The sequence below is a fragment of the Gymnoscopelus braueri genome (assembly GCF_963280865.1).
Source record: "Gymnoscopelus braueri genome assembly, chromosome: 19".
Lineage (NCBI taxonomy): Eukaryota > Metazoa > Chordata > Actinopteri > Myctophiformes > Myctophidae > Gymnoscopelus > Gymnoscopelus braueri.
The window spans coordinates 28766148-28779938 of NC_137621.1; the positions used below are offsets into that span (position 1 = coordinate 28766148).

Consider the following 13791-nt stretch of genomic DNA (forward strand, 5'->3'; position numbering starts at 1 on the left):
CTATTCCCCCATTCCTAGCGGTGCTGATTGACTCTGTTACGTCGAAATTGGTGACCCATCAAATTCCATGACTCCAGAGCGTCGCTGTTTCACAATTTCAATTCGATGTCGACGTCAACGAGCCAAGTCTGTTGACCCCAGACATTAAGGCTTTGCTGTGTGCACAAAGGTGGGTTTATTATGGTCAGCAGGTCACATGACAGGGATTTCGGTGCGTGTTTTAATCAATTTACGGTCGTGTCGTTGTTTTTGGTCAACATTGAAAAACAGCGACCTCTGGAGTCCCATAAATTGACAGGTCACCAATTTCGGTGGAGCAGCCTTCACGGGCTGTCAACCCCGACACTCAACTGAACTACCCCACCTCCACACACACACACACACACACACACACACAGCCAAGACTGCACCGGAGTCGGTGCGTCTTTATACAGCGAACGTTCACCGCCGAGAGGAGAAGCTCATAGGTTGCTCTATAATCCGCGCGGTACCGAAAAGCGGCTATTTCTCCGCTGATGTCTGCAGGGAGTGCACGTCGTGACTGACTTTGGGGAAACCGCTGAGGAAAAAAAGGTAATGATGAGTGCCTTGGATTTTCGCTGTTGGAAACTTTGCCCTCTGCGTTTGTTTACCGTCTCTCAGCTTTAGTACCCCCGAGGAGGACTATGTTGAGTTTTACACACACACACACACACATTAAGCCCCGTTATAATTAACCCTCGGGGTATGTTTGATAAACAAGTTCGTGTTTGTTAGAACCGCGTTACTGTTGTTGTTATCTTGACAGTTAACACGTATAGACTTCTGATCTGCCCCGGATCTGAATTTGCACTGGAGGGGATTCGCCTCCTGCGGTGGTTTAAAGGGAAGTTTGTTTGAAGATTGGACGCACTGATTGTAGCGGATCATTGAGCGGCCAATCTGAGGGCTTGGCCAGGAATGGGCTGGGCTGGGCTGGAGTGGACTCTGCACATAACATTAACACCACAATGTCAGAGAAAGCTGCTGTCATTTTAAAATCTAGGGTCATTTCATATCATCCACCCATTGGCTAAACTATCCGTTGAGTACTTATCTAGCCTATGTAAACAATTGTGTGTGTGTGTGTGTGTGTGTGTGTGTGTGTGTGTGTGTGTGTGTGTGTGTGTGTGTGTGTGTGTGTGTGTGTGTGTGTGTGTGTGTGTGTGTGTGTGTGTGTCGGATCCCCACTGGTATTGTGAGTTTATCTGTGCATTGCTTGGCCTGTCGTGCGTGTGTGCGTGCGTGTGTGGCGATATCCTGTCAGATCCTGTGAGGCGGGGGTCAGTCACAGGGTCTCCCCTCTGGAATTCTCCTAGAATAGACCTGACACACACACACACACACACACACACACACACACACACACACACACTGGGTGAGGCCCTCAAAATGGCCCAAATTACACTCATTACTTTTATTTAATAAAATACATACCAGGCTAGCGTTGCATAGTATCCGAACGCTTATTTGATACATGATCCATTATAGTTTAAATGTCTTTTGTTTTCCAGGATCTCTATATATTTCTTGCTTTTAGGTATTGACATTGGGATTTTCTATCTTGAAAGTAAGATTGAGCTCTGTTCCATGATCTATTCTAGTCCCTTCGGTTTAATCTCTACTATTCCATCATTCCATTCCGTTCTATTCCACTCAGCTACTTTATATTCTATTATCATTAGGTGTATTTGTATGTATTATACTACAATATATTAGATGTTGATCTGTGAATCTGTAGGACGATGTTGCAACACTGTTGCTTACTGACACACTGCTCTGAGATGCTCAGAAAAGGCTCTGTGTCAAACTCCTGATTCCAGCCTGAACAAACTCAAATACAATTCTAGCTCATCTCGTTTCAATGTATTTATTAATAGGCTAAATGAGTTATCGTCTATTCATTCCAGAGGAGAAAACTCACCTGCCCCACAGTGAGGTCAGTGTGTATGGTTAGTGTCAGAACACCACCCCTGAAGCTGTTGGGTCAATGCTTTGCTCAAGGACACTTAAGCAGGACAGACATTTGAGGTCATGGTGGGGGATTGAACCTAGGACCTTTTGGCTATGGGACAAACTAGCTGACATCTGAACTAGGTCACCCTCTTCCCTGTATCCATTTGTAAAGTGGAGAGTGACATAAAAGGTGGCAGAGAGAGGATATGACTTTGAACGAAGGCAGTGCGCTGGTACTGAACCTATAATATTGTGAGTGCATTGTATACTTAAGATGCCCCTGTAGTTTCCTGATGAGTTCCGAATGCTCTCTGGTTGTAAAATGTTTGCTGTGTGTGTGTGTGTGTGTGTGTGAGAGAGAGAGAGAGAGTGGAGAGAGAGAGATCCTGCAAAGCCGTAACTCGAGCCTGGCTGGACACAGTGACGCTTGGACAGCCACAAAGACCACTCTGGCTGAGCTGTGGGGAATGTGTGTGTGTGTGTGTGTGTGTGTGTGTGTGTGTGTGTGTGTGTGTGTGTGTGTGTGTGTGTGTGTGTGTGTGAGAGAGAGAGACAGCGGTATTGTGTACCATTGTCCAAGTTATTAGCTGTTTAATTCGTCTTTGTGTTTCGTTATGATTCTGTTACGTGATTATAGGGCTGTGCAATTAACCGAAAATATATCTGTAAACCACTCAATTCTACTTGATAAGCTGAGGGCGATTGGTTTTGATTGCACATCACTAAATTGGATGAGATCTTACTTGGAGGGTAGAGAGCAAGTGGTTGACATCAACGGAACCATGTCCTCATCCCTCCCGGTGAGCTGCGGGGTTCCTCAAGGCAGCATTCTAGGGCTGTTACTGTTCCTACTATACATTAACGACATGAATACTGCCTGTAATTGCAAACTGTTCCTGTTCGCTGATGACTCGGCACTCCTGATCTCGGGTGAGGACAAGTTGCAAGTTGAGGAAGCTCTCAGCTCTGAACTCTCCAAAATCCGTACCTGGCTTACCGATAGCAAACTGTCACTACACCTTGGGAAAACTGAATCCATTCTCTTTGGGACCAAACATTCCCTCAGTAAGATGAAAGTAAATGACTTCCAGGTCAAAGTCGATGACACAATCATCTCTAGCAAAGAAGAGATTACCTATTTGGGATGTATTCTTGACAAATACCTGACAGGTGAAAGCATGGCAACAAAGGTGGTCAAAAGAGTAAACCAGAGAACCAGATTTATGGGCAGAGTTTCCTCTTTTGTCAACCCTCAGGACCCTTTCAGGGGCCCTAATTCAGCCCCTTTTTGACTATGCTTGCTCCTCTTGGTACTCCAACACCTCACGTGTCACTGAAGACTAAGCTTCAAACCTTCTAAAACAAACGGATTCGACTACTTCTCGGACTGGGGCCCATGACCCACCTCTCTCCCACTCACCTTGCCAGCCTAGGCTGGCTCAGGGTGGAAGACAGGGTTAAACAACAAAAAATGGGACTGGTCTTCAAAAATTTAAATGCAGATTTGCCCGAATAGCCCCTTATACCCGCATATCTGTCTAAATACCTCCAAAAAGTTAGTGACACCCACAGTCACGAAACTAGAGGGAGCGTGAACAACAATCTGGTACCACCCACCCATAAAACAAATATGGGCAAATTCTCCTTCTACAGCACGGCCACCAAGGTATGGAATAGTCTAACCACATCCCTCAAAAAATGCAGTTCGCTGGGCTCATTTAAAACAGCCCTGAAAACTCATCTTTCTGGAGGCCATTAGAGGAGGTAGTACCAGTTTCCCGGTAGACAGACGACCCCCCTCTCCTTTTTTTTGTATATATATTTTTTTTTCATGCTTTTTTTTGTACATAGTGGTATTTTTTCTCTGTATTTTTATGTTGATATTTGAACTGTTTGGTTGCTACTATTTATGTCTATGAAATTAATACCATGGACCCCAACGGAAACAAGTCCGCAAGGACTTTTTTGGTTGGACCTTTTAGACAAAAGTATTATAAATGTAACTGTGTTGTTTTACATTCTTTTGCCTAATAGAAAAATCAATCAATCATATCGAAACATATATACAGAACCTCTATACCGACTTAATCTTGCTCATGTAAGTTAATCGAGAAGCATCGTTGTTGAGATTTGTGAACAGTGTTAAACACGAAAAAAGTCTAGACCACTTTAGCCCTGTATTATACAGTAATTTGTTGTACAATACAATGGTGGTGTACAAAAATGAAAATAGCAGATCTACAAGCTCACAATCCATGGCATCGCAGCACTTTGTGAGTTTGTAGATAATCATCCATTCATTGTAATCGATGCAAACGTTTGAAAAAACATATATTGATTTGAAGTCATGTCGCCCAGCCCTATGTGATTATATGAGAACAGTTTCATAAATCACATCCATGTTCTTATTCTTTCTCTGGCAACTTCCTCTTGACATTGACTCATTTTCCTGTCCACCGTCTCCACCTCTATCATATCCACACTGTGGAGGAGGGAGTTTCAATCTCTAACTTCTAGATCAGTGGTTTTCAACCTTTTTTCATGCAAGGACCCCTAAATTGATATACATTTGGCCGCGGACCCCCATTTGAAAATGCTTTGTGCCAGGACCCCCAGAAGCAAAGATATCAGTTAATTTTCGCTTAAAAAAATAGAAATATTCAAAGATATGCACACTTTTTCAAGGTTTTTCAAAAAAATAGCAGATCTACAAGCTCATAGCGCGGCACTCTGTGCCCCCGCGGCACTCTGTGCACTCGGTACCCCCCTGGTACTCCCTCAAGGACCACTGGTGGTCCCCGGACCACTGGTTGAAAACCACTGCTCTAGATAAAGAGAGACTGAATTCTCATTTTTCTCTGTTGCTTCTCACTTACAATGGATGGTCTGTAGGTGGGTGGGTGGATGAGTGGGTGGGTGATCGACTGTGTGTTTGTGTGTTTTGGAAATATATTTTGAGAGTGCTGGTTTTTCATAGTCGCTCACAGATGTGTGTCTTTTCACAGATGCTTGTTGTTCCAGACTTTGACTGAGGGCACAATATTATATCAGGGGGGGAGGGAGAGAGAGAGAGAGAGAGAGAGAGAGAGGAGAGAGAGAGAGAGAGAGAGAGAGAGAGAGAGAGAGAGAGAGAGGAGAAGAGGAGAGAGAGAGAGAGAGAGAGAGAGAGAGAGAGAGAGAGAGAGAGAGAGAGAGAGAGAGAGAGAGAGAGAGAGAGAGAGAGAGAGAGAGAGGAGAGAGAGAGAGAGAGAGAGAGAGAGAGAGAGAGAGAGAGAGAGGAGAGAGAGAGAAGAGAGAGAGAGAGAGAGAGACAGACAGAGACATGTTTAATTTGGGTTTGACCCATTTTCTCTTGTAGGTGAGGAAGAACAGTGCGTGCTGTTCCTCCTGTTGATGTATTAGTGGGATATCTATTTCTTTGAAATAATCATGTAATAACTAGAAAAGTGTGCTCCACAGAGAGCAGATCCCTGCCAAGCCGGTTGCCTACCCAGGGTTGTGTTGCGACCTGTTATAGCACCACCATGACGGCGATTTGAAAAATCTGATTGTATGACCTATACGGTTCAAGAGTAATAGGCCAAAAGGTGTATTGGCATGTTGTAGCGCCACCATAATAATAATAATAATAATAATGAATTGCATTTTTATAGCGCTTTTCCAAGTGCTCAAAGCGCTTTACAATGGTTCATTCATTCATACAGGTGGGGGACATTGGGAGGTGGAGCGGCGAACAGTCGACGCCAGCGTCCCCACTTTTCCCACATTCACACACCAATGGTGGCAAGCGGGCGCCGACCGAATCATTGGAGGCAATGTAGGGTTCAGTGTCTTGCCCAGGGACACTTCGACATGTGGTCAGGAGGAGCCGGGATTCGAACCGCCGACCCACGGATCATTGGACGACCTGCTCTACCTCCTGAGCCACAGCCGCCCATGAGGCCGATATGAAACATTTAGGGTGGCATTTCTTCCTTGGCCTAGTGGGAATGTGCGTGCAAAGTGTCACGGTATCGGATGCTGTGTTCATGATTTGTGGCATTTTGTGTAAATTGGGCTACCCCTGCACACTCCGTCCGAAAGAGAGTCGCGACATTATATAAATGGACTATAGTGGCGAGTAATCAATGAAATGTCAAGACCTTATAGCAGGCGTGGTTTGGAGGCTAAGCAAGATGTAGATTGATGTCAGAACTAAAGAGTGCACACACCCTACTACAGGGTGTGTGTGTGTGTGTGTGTGTGTGTGTGTGTGTGTGTGTGTGTGTGTGTGTGTGTGTGTGTGTGTGTGTGTGTGTGTGTGTGTGTGTGTGTGTTGTGTGTTGTGTGTGTGTGTGTGTGTGTGTGTGTGTGTGTGTGTGTGTGTGTGTGTGTGTGTGTGTGTGTGTGTGTGATCCTAATACCGAACCAACAATGTCATCTGAATATATTTTAGCTATATTCTTGTGTGTGTGTGACAGAAGAATGTAGGAGAAACCATTTAAAGTATTCAAATGAAGCTCTATTTGGTGATGGTGTAATAATGGTGTTATTATGGGTCACCTCATGTCCCTAACCTCAGTTATTTTAGTGTGTACTTGCCTATGCTTTTATTTGCATATCACTTTAATTGCAACTGTAACACCCAGGATTTGAACCCTGGTCCCCCGTGTGGGAGACCTAATATCTAGTAAGAGAGAATTCTCCCCGGCCAGGGGAGAGATTTGGCCCATGAGCTTCGGGCAGGGCTACTTGTCAACGAGTAGGTGTCCCACATGACACCAGGGTCTACATTTCTCAAAGGAAGAGTAGGTGACCCAACTCCAACCACTGCAGATGTGTTAGTTCTATTGTATTCACATTCTCTACCATACAGACGGGTTAAAATAACATTTTATTCAGATTTAAAGCTTTGAAGATTGATTAAAGAATGGTAGACAAAGAATGGTAAAAAAGAACACAATATGCTGTAAAAGAGAAGGGAAAGGGTAATAGAAAATACACAAAAATAGTAATAATCATTTAAATAAGTTAAGACAATAAGTAAAATATAAAATATATTTGGTCTGGTGATTTCTGTCTGTCTGTTTCTGCTTGTAGTTTCTGTGTGTGTGTGTGTGTGTGTGTGTGTGTGTGTGTGTGTGTGTGTGTTGTGTCTGCCAGTCTAGCACTGGTGTGCGTGACTTGTCGCTGTGTGTGTACTGTCAGGGTGTGTATGTGTCTGTAAAGGAGCCTGCATGGAGCTGGCTACTGGGAGCTGCAGGACTTCTCGCATTAATACATTCATAATTGATTAATGGGGGGGATTTGCTGTACATCGCCTTTCGCATCCACATGTGATCCCCTGCCTATAGTTATGCAACTCACACACGCACGAGCAAGCAAACATGCCATGCACCATTTGTTGGACACACACACACACACACACGCACACACACACATGCAGGCAGACATGCACCCATAATGAAATACACACACACACACACACACACACACATACACACACAGAGTTACTCATCCCAGTTATACAAGGCGCTATTGTATTTTGCAGCTTTATGGTACTTTCAGTGTCGCAGTCATTCATGTTTCCCAGCAGCATATGCGTGTGTGTGTGTATGTGTGTGTGTGTGTGTGTGGCAGTGTGGGTGGCCATCTCACATTGCATGCAATGCTGCCGACTGCTAAAAATGAAGACGTGACAGGGAAAGTGTGAGTGTGATAGCGAGCAGAGAGAGAGAGAGAGAGAGGAGGCTGCACCATCCCCTCTGCTGGCTTTTCTGTCAATCATGCTAGTCGAACAGACTTTGTGGGAGTAAGACAAAGAGAGATCACTTCAGGCAGCCTGTGTCTTTTCTCTTTGTTTGGAAACCAGCAAGAAAAGCAGGGTGTGTTTCATCATAGACCTAGCTAGCTTTGGGAGAGATCATCCAGCCGTTGAAATGTTTTTACATGTTTGTACACAGAGCTGCCATACTATGCCCAGAGCAAGAGCATATAACCCTCATGCATGTGTACCAACTTGCTCCAAGGACTATTGTAGTGCATGTGTTTGTAAGGTGTTTGAACTGCCAACTAAATATCTAGTTGCCAGCAGTCTCGCATCGCCAAAATATCGGAGATCTCTGCCTACCTACCAATACGTCTGGTGACATTTAAATTCAACGTAGTTGCTAAAACCGCGTGAAAAAATTAAACCCCCCTGCATTGCAGAGTCGATGCAAATAATGATTTTGTCCTTCAGAGCAGTAGGCGTAGGTTTGTTACTTTAGCGTTAGCGGCCATTCCAGCAACTACATTGACTCTACGGCTAACCGATGCATCACCAGGCGAGTCGGTAGATGGAGATCTCCGATCCTCTGACAACAATGAGGCTAAACTAGCAGTACAGTAACTAAAACACTGTGATGCAACACAACGGGGCGGAAGATGTTAGCAACAATTGACCATAATCACACACCGGTCATTTTGCTCTTACTTCATACCCGAGTATGAAGTAAGAGTCTGTGTCACTGTCTTAAAATGCAACCTTTGGGGACAGTGACACATGGAGTGGTCATAGTAACAAAACCACCACTGCTGGGATCCCAGCTAACACGCCAGCATAATTTGTGACTCATATGTGGGCGTGAGAGACTCACCCAACCACCTTTTAGCTGTTGAGATCCACCCTGGGAAAGAGTGAGACTGGGTTAGAAGGTAGAATGGAAAGAGAGGCGTGAAAGCAGGGAGGGAGAGAGAGAGCGAGAGAGAGGGAGGATTAGTGAGACAGGGATGAAAACTCGGGACACTTTGATTCACAGATCTCCCATGAGCCTCTGCTGCTCATTGACTGGGTCTATTGTGACAGTGGCACAGAGTGCTGATTGGTCGGTTGGCTCTGAATGTCACAGTTCTCATCCGTGGACTCTGGAATGTGTTTGTGTGTATGTGTATATGTGTGTGTGTGTGTGTGTGTGTGCGCGCGCGCATGCATTTATGTGTGATGAGTTAATAGCTATCCATTGAGTGGTTGATTGTCTTCTGCTGTCCACACTGACTCTCTTTGTACTGGCACCACACTCACACACGTATACAATATGTGCACACGTACACACACACACGCACACGCACGCCAGGCATTCCTCCAGTGACTGAAGACCCTCCAGTAAATGGGGGCAGAAAAAGATGGAAGGAGCGAGAACGGAGGAAAGAGAAACAGGAAAGGAGCGAAAAAGAAAAGAGAGGGAGGGAGGAAAGAGAGGGAGAGACGGAGAGAGAGAGAGAGAACAGTTCCATTGTGCAGTAGTAGTGGTGGTGGTTCTCTCTGGCCTGGCTTCAAGGGGTGAATGGCCCAACTCCGGTCCAAAGCTAAAAATGTTTTATTGCCCTCCTCTGTTCTCCTCAGTCACAGTGGAAGTGGGACCAGGCTGTGTGCCATTCGGGGAGGTTATTTTTTTGTACCCAAACAAAACTAAAAAAAGACATTTCATTGTATTTCTGTGCTTTTGCTTCATTATATGTCAAGTACACTATAACATCCTGAGTGTTAATTTTACACTTTTAAGTGTGCAGATGTAACCGAATGGATCTGTAAGGGTCCATTTGGGTACATCTGTACACTCTCTGAGTTAAATTACTGACTATATATTGATTTTCAGTGGTGTAAAGTAACTAAGTACTGTACTTAAATACACTTTTGTGGAATTTTTACTTTACTTGAGTATTTCCAATTTTCAGTACTTTTACTTCTACCCCACTACATCTTAGAGACAAATATTGTACTTTTACTCCACTGCAATTATAATGGGTACTTTCTACTTTTGGTGCTTTAAGTACAATTTGATACCAATACTTTTGTACTTTTACTCAAGTAAATTCTGAATTCCAGACTTTTACTTGTGACAGAGTGCTTCTACAGTGCAGTATTGATACTTTTACTTGAGTAAAAATCTTTAGTACTTTTTCCACCACTGCTGATTTGACTGAGTATAGTCGGAAGGAGCGTGGCGAGTGTCCCTGTCCGTTTCGTCAGAGGTACTATGCGGTATGTACACCTCGGCCCCGCCTGAGCCAAGAAGACGCCCACGCCCGGGGCTACATTGTAAAGTCGTGTTGATTTAAAATCTGCGAGTGTAAAAATGGCCCCATTCTCTGAGTTAAATGAACAGTTAGGATTTTCACAGCGTAGCACACGGGGATGTGAGCTATTTAACAGACATGCCGGCTAAAATTACGCCTGCCTGCGCTGGTCAGTGTGGGTAGACCATGCATCTCCAAGCCACAGACGGAAGGAGGAGGAGAGACTGGGAAGAGAGAGAGAGAGAGAGAGGCAGAGTAATGCATGTCTGCCTAATACATGTTGCAACACCAAGTATAACAAATGTTGAAAACCAAGACAGTGAGGCTGATGGTGAGCATTTATACATACTGTATACTGTAATTTCAAGGACCCCCATGCAATAGGCCACGGACCTCCATTTGATATGATTTTGATCTCTGGTACCCCAATCTGTACTGTTAATTTAACTGAGAGTGTACAAATGGAACCAAATGGCCCCATAAAGTTCAATTTCTATACTCTCAAAGTCACAAGTTATAAAGTTTATATATCTAAAAAAAAAAAGCTGTAAATGTGCTTACTGGGATTCAAACCCCCAGTAAGGACTTTTGTCTCCCCCACAGGAGACAACATTTCTACCAGTGAGCTAAGATTTAACGCCGGCTTGCACAGGGGCGATATTGTGCTTTGAGCTTTAGGGCATTACCTGTCAACCACTAGAGTTCCTTCCTACCCAATATACTGTAAGAGCAGGGTGACCACCTCCAACCACTGCAGATGTACTAGTTATGTTGTATTAAGCACATGAACCCTAGTGTCCTTAACGCTCTGTAGATCGTCAGAGATTTGGTGTGGAAATAATGAAGGGGCCTAGTATAAACCCCTGGGTACTCCGGTCAACGAAATATGTAGAGTTTAAATGGTTGACATGCTCTGACATACAGATTGGTTAAAATAACTCTTCTATCTCACAAAAAAAAGGTCTGTATTGCTGTTTATTAGGGGTGTGCCGATATATCGTCCTGCGATATATCGCGATACGTTTTCGTGACGATATGTATCGTTTTGAAAAAAAATAAAAATAGTTAAAATAAATAAATATATATATATATATTTTTTTACAATAATAATAATCAGGCATGCAAACAGCCCCGAGGTGAAAAGGGTGACAACATGTTTCTTTTTTTTCGGGTCAGGTGTCACACTATTGCCCTATTTGGATTCAAAACGGCTATTGTAGCTGAAAAGCTACAAGTTCGCATATCTGAATAATGCAAAAACAGAATTATTTGTTTGCATTTGCATTTTTTCTCCCCCATATATTTTTCATAATAAAAAAAGTGCGTATCGTATCGAAATCGTATCGAAGTTGTGAGCCAAATATCGTATCGTATCGTTTGGTAGTGTCTCTAAATCGGCACACCCCTACTGTTTATCCATTTAAACTCGGAGAGTGTACAAATATAACCAAATGGACCTATTACTAAGTACTATAATAAGTAGTAGACTAGCCCTACTAGTGCTAGTATCGTTTCATTTAGTCCGTAATGAGAGGAAAATTAGAGAGAGCGAGAGAGAGGCTTGTTCCATGTCATTTCCTGGCCGCTGATATGCTGGCCAGCATCTCAGGGCACAATGAACAGGCTAGGGGCTTGTACAGCGTACAGCTTTTAAGTACTTGAACATATGAGGAGGGGATGTATGAGGGGGCACTACTCAGGGGAAAAAAATGACCTGACTTAAACCCCATGCTCTCGCCCTTTTTTCTCTCTCTTTTGACGTTTCCATCATTTCTATTCATCGTTCTCTTTTTCCTCTTGTCTCCCACCCTCACACCCTCTCTGTCTATTTTCCAATTCAAGCTTTATTTAAAGCTTTATTTGATATGAAAAGCCGTCCTTACTTTGCCAAAGCTAAGTCTTTCTCTCCCCTCCCTCTCTCTCTCTGTTCCTTCCCATCTCTCGCTTGCTCCGTCTTTCATCTTTCTCCGTTTCTTTCCCCTCTTTCTTTTAACTTCTCCCTCTGTCTTGTTCTTTATTCCTCTCCCTCTTTTCTGTCTGTATGTCCCCTCCCTCTCTCTCTCTCTCTCTTTCTGGTTGGATATAAAGAGAGGTTAGTTGGTGGTGACATAAGAATGACAGTCTTTATCTCAGTCAGTAAACACAAGTCAAGGGAGTCCACACAGTGTTTATACTGTACGGCTAACACCCTACCCCCCCCCCCCCACACACACACAAAATCCGTACACACATTCAAGCACACACACGCATACAGAAGTTGCGGTTGGACATAGCTGTGGTGTGCGTGTGTGTGTGTGTCGCTGGAAGGGAGCGTATGGTGAAATGGTCAGATCCCACTGTACTCCAACTTCCCTCCTGCCTGCCAGTCTGACCACCAGGCTCTGTGTGTGTGTGTGTGTGTGTTTAACTGCGCTATAACACACTGGAGTTCATTGCAACTGAACTGGCCCCAAACCAAAGAGCATTCCACCCAAAGCCTTCGTAACCAAATGGCCTCTGAGTTTCCAAACCATCCATCCCTCGCAGCACTCTGGGCTCGAGTGCTCTCGTCTCGTCTCTGTAATTAGAGCATTAATTAACATGTGAACTGTCATTGTCACACACAGTAGCTCCGTAGTGTAAAGTTGAAAGATCTTTTCATGGCATATTAATAGAGGGAAAGATGAGCGCGAATCAGAGACCACTAGACTCAAGATTCCTGTTACATCTTACAGTATATATTGTTGAGTTATTATTATTATTAAGTACGTAAGAGTAAGATTCTTTGGTTTTGGTTTCATAGATTGATTTATTTTCCATCATATGATGGAATATGAATCAAGCATTACTAGTGTTCTGTACTCCAGTCTGAATGTGTATGAATTCCGGGTATGAAGCCAAATGTTGGTCAGCGGTAGCTTAAAGGTTGGAGCACTAGGCTAATCTTGAAGATTGCTTTTAGGCAGTTCTTGGCCTGTGTATAGAGACTGGAAATTGAGCGAGGGAGAGACATGCAAAGGTCTCCAGCCGGAATCGAACCGGGGACATGGCGATTATGTGGTGGGTGGTCTGCGGTCTTTAAACTCTATCCGGTCAGCTACCAGCGTGCCCCCGCTAAATGGCTAAATCCTAAGCCTGTGGCATCATCAAGAGGTGGACTGCTGAACTGTTAAGCCTGATTAATTCTCTGTTGTGTACAATGGTGTCTCATGCCGAAAATAGCCGATCTACGACCTCACAACACGCCGCGGTGCGACGCGTTGTGAGCTTGTAGATCGGCTATTTTCGGTGTGCGACACCACCGTACGATGACATATATATATCAAGCTTTACTGTAGTGTTCTGCTGTACTCCATTCTGAATGCATTTGAATTCCTGTGGGGAAAAAGCCAAATGCTGGTCAGTGGTAGTTTAAAGGTCAGAGTGGCTGGTTTATGACCTGGCCAGTCATGTTGTTGGCTATGTGTCCCGCGACTCTGACGCATATTATTCCAAAAGGACGCATTATCGATGCATCCAGGGTACACATTTTTATTGTAGACCAATAGAAATTCCCTGGGACCCATATAAAAGACCACTCGTGGGTCCCGGTCCTCATGACATTGAAAACCTAGGAACCTCATTGCCTGGCAGGCTGTATGTTAGAATCCCTGAACCAGCCAGGGAACCCTGGGCAAGGTCAAGTCACTTTGAACTGCGTTGTTGCCCTTAATTAAGGCAGCTTAACCTTCTGCTGCCTCTTTGGAGATGACTTGGCTGTGATAGACCGTTCTCAGACGTGAACATATTCAGCTAATGATG

The 13791-nt window shown here is 44.2% G+C and overlaps 1 protein-coding gene across 2 annotated transcripts in view; it reads left to right on the top strand.

Annotated features, from left to right (window-relative positions):
* Positions 1-409: 409 nt before the first annotated feature.
* The window catches only part of ppp2r3a (protein phosphatase 2, regulatory subunit B'', alpha), a 97180-nt gene continuing 83798 nt past the window's right edge, over positions 410-13791 (top strand). For both annotated transcript variants that reach the window (XM_080415073.1, XM_080415074.1), the window contains exon 1: positions 410-573. The gene's annotated coding sequence lies outside the window, so the exon portion shown is untranslated. The remainder of the gene's footprint in view (positions 574-13791) is intronic.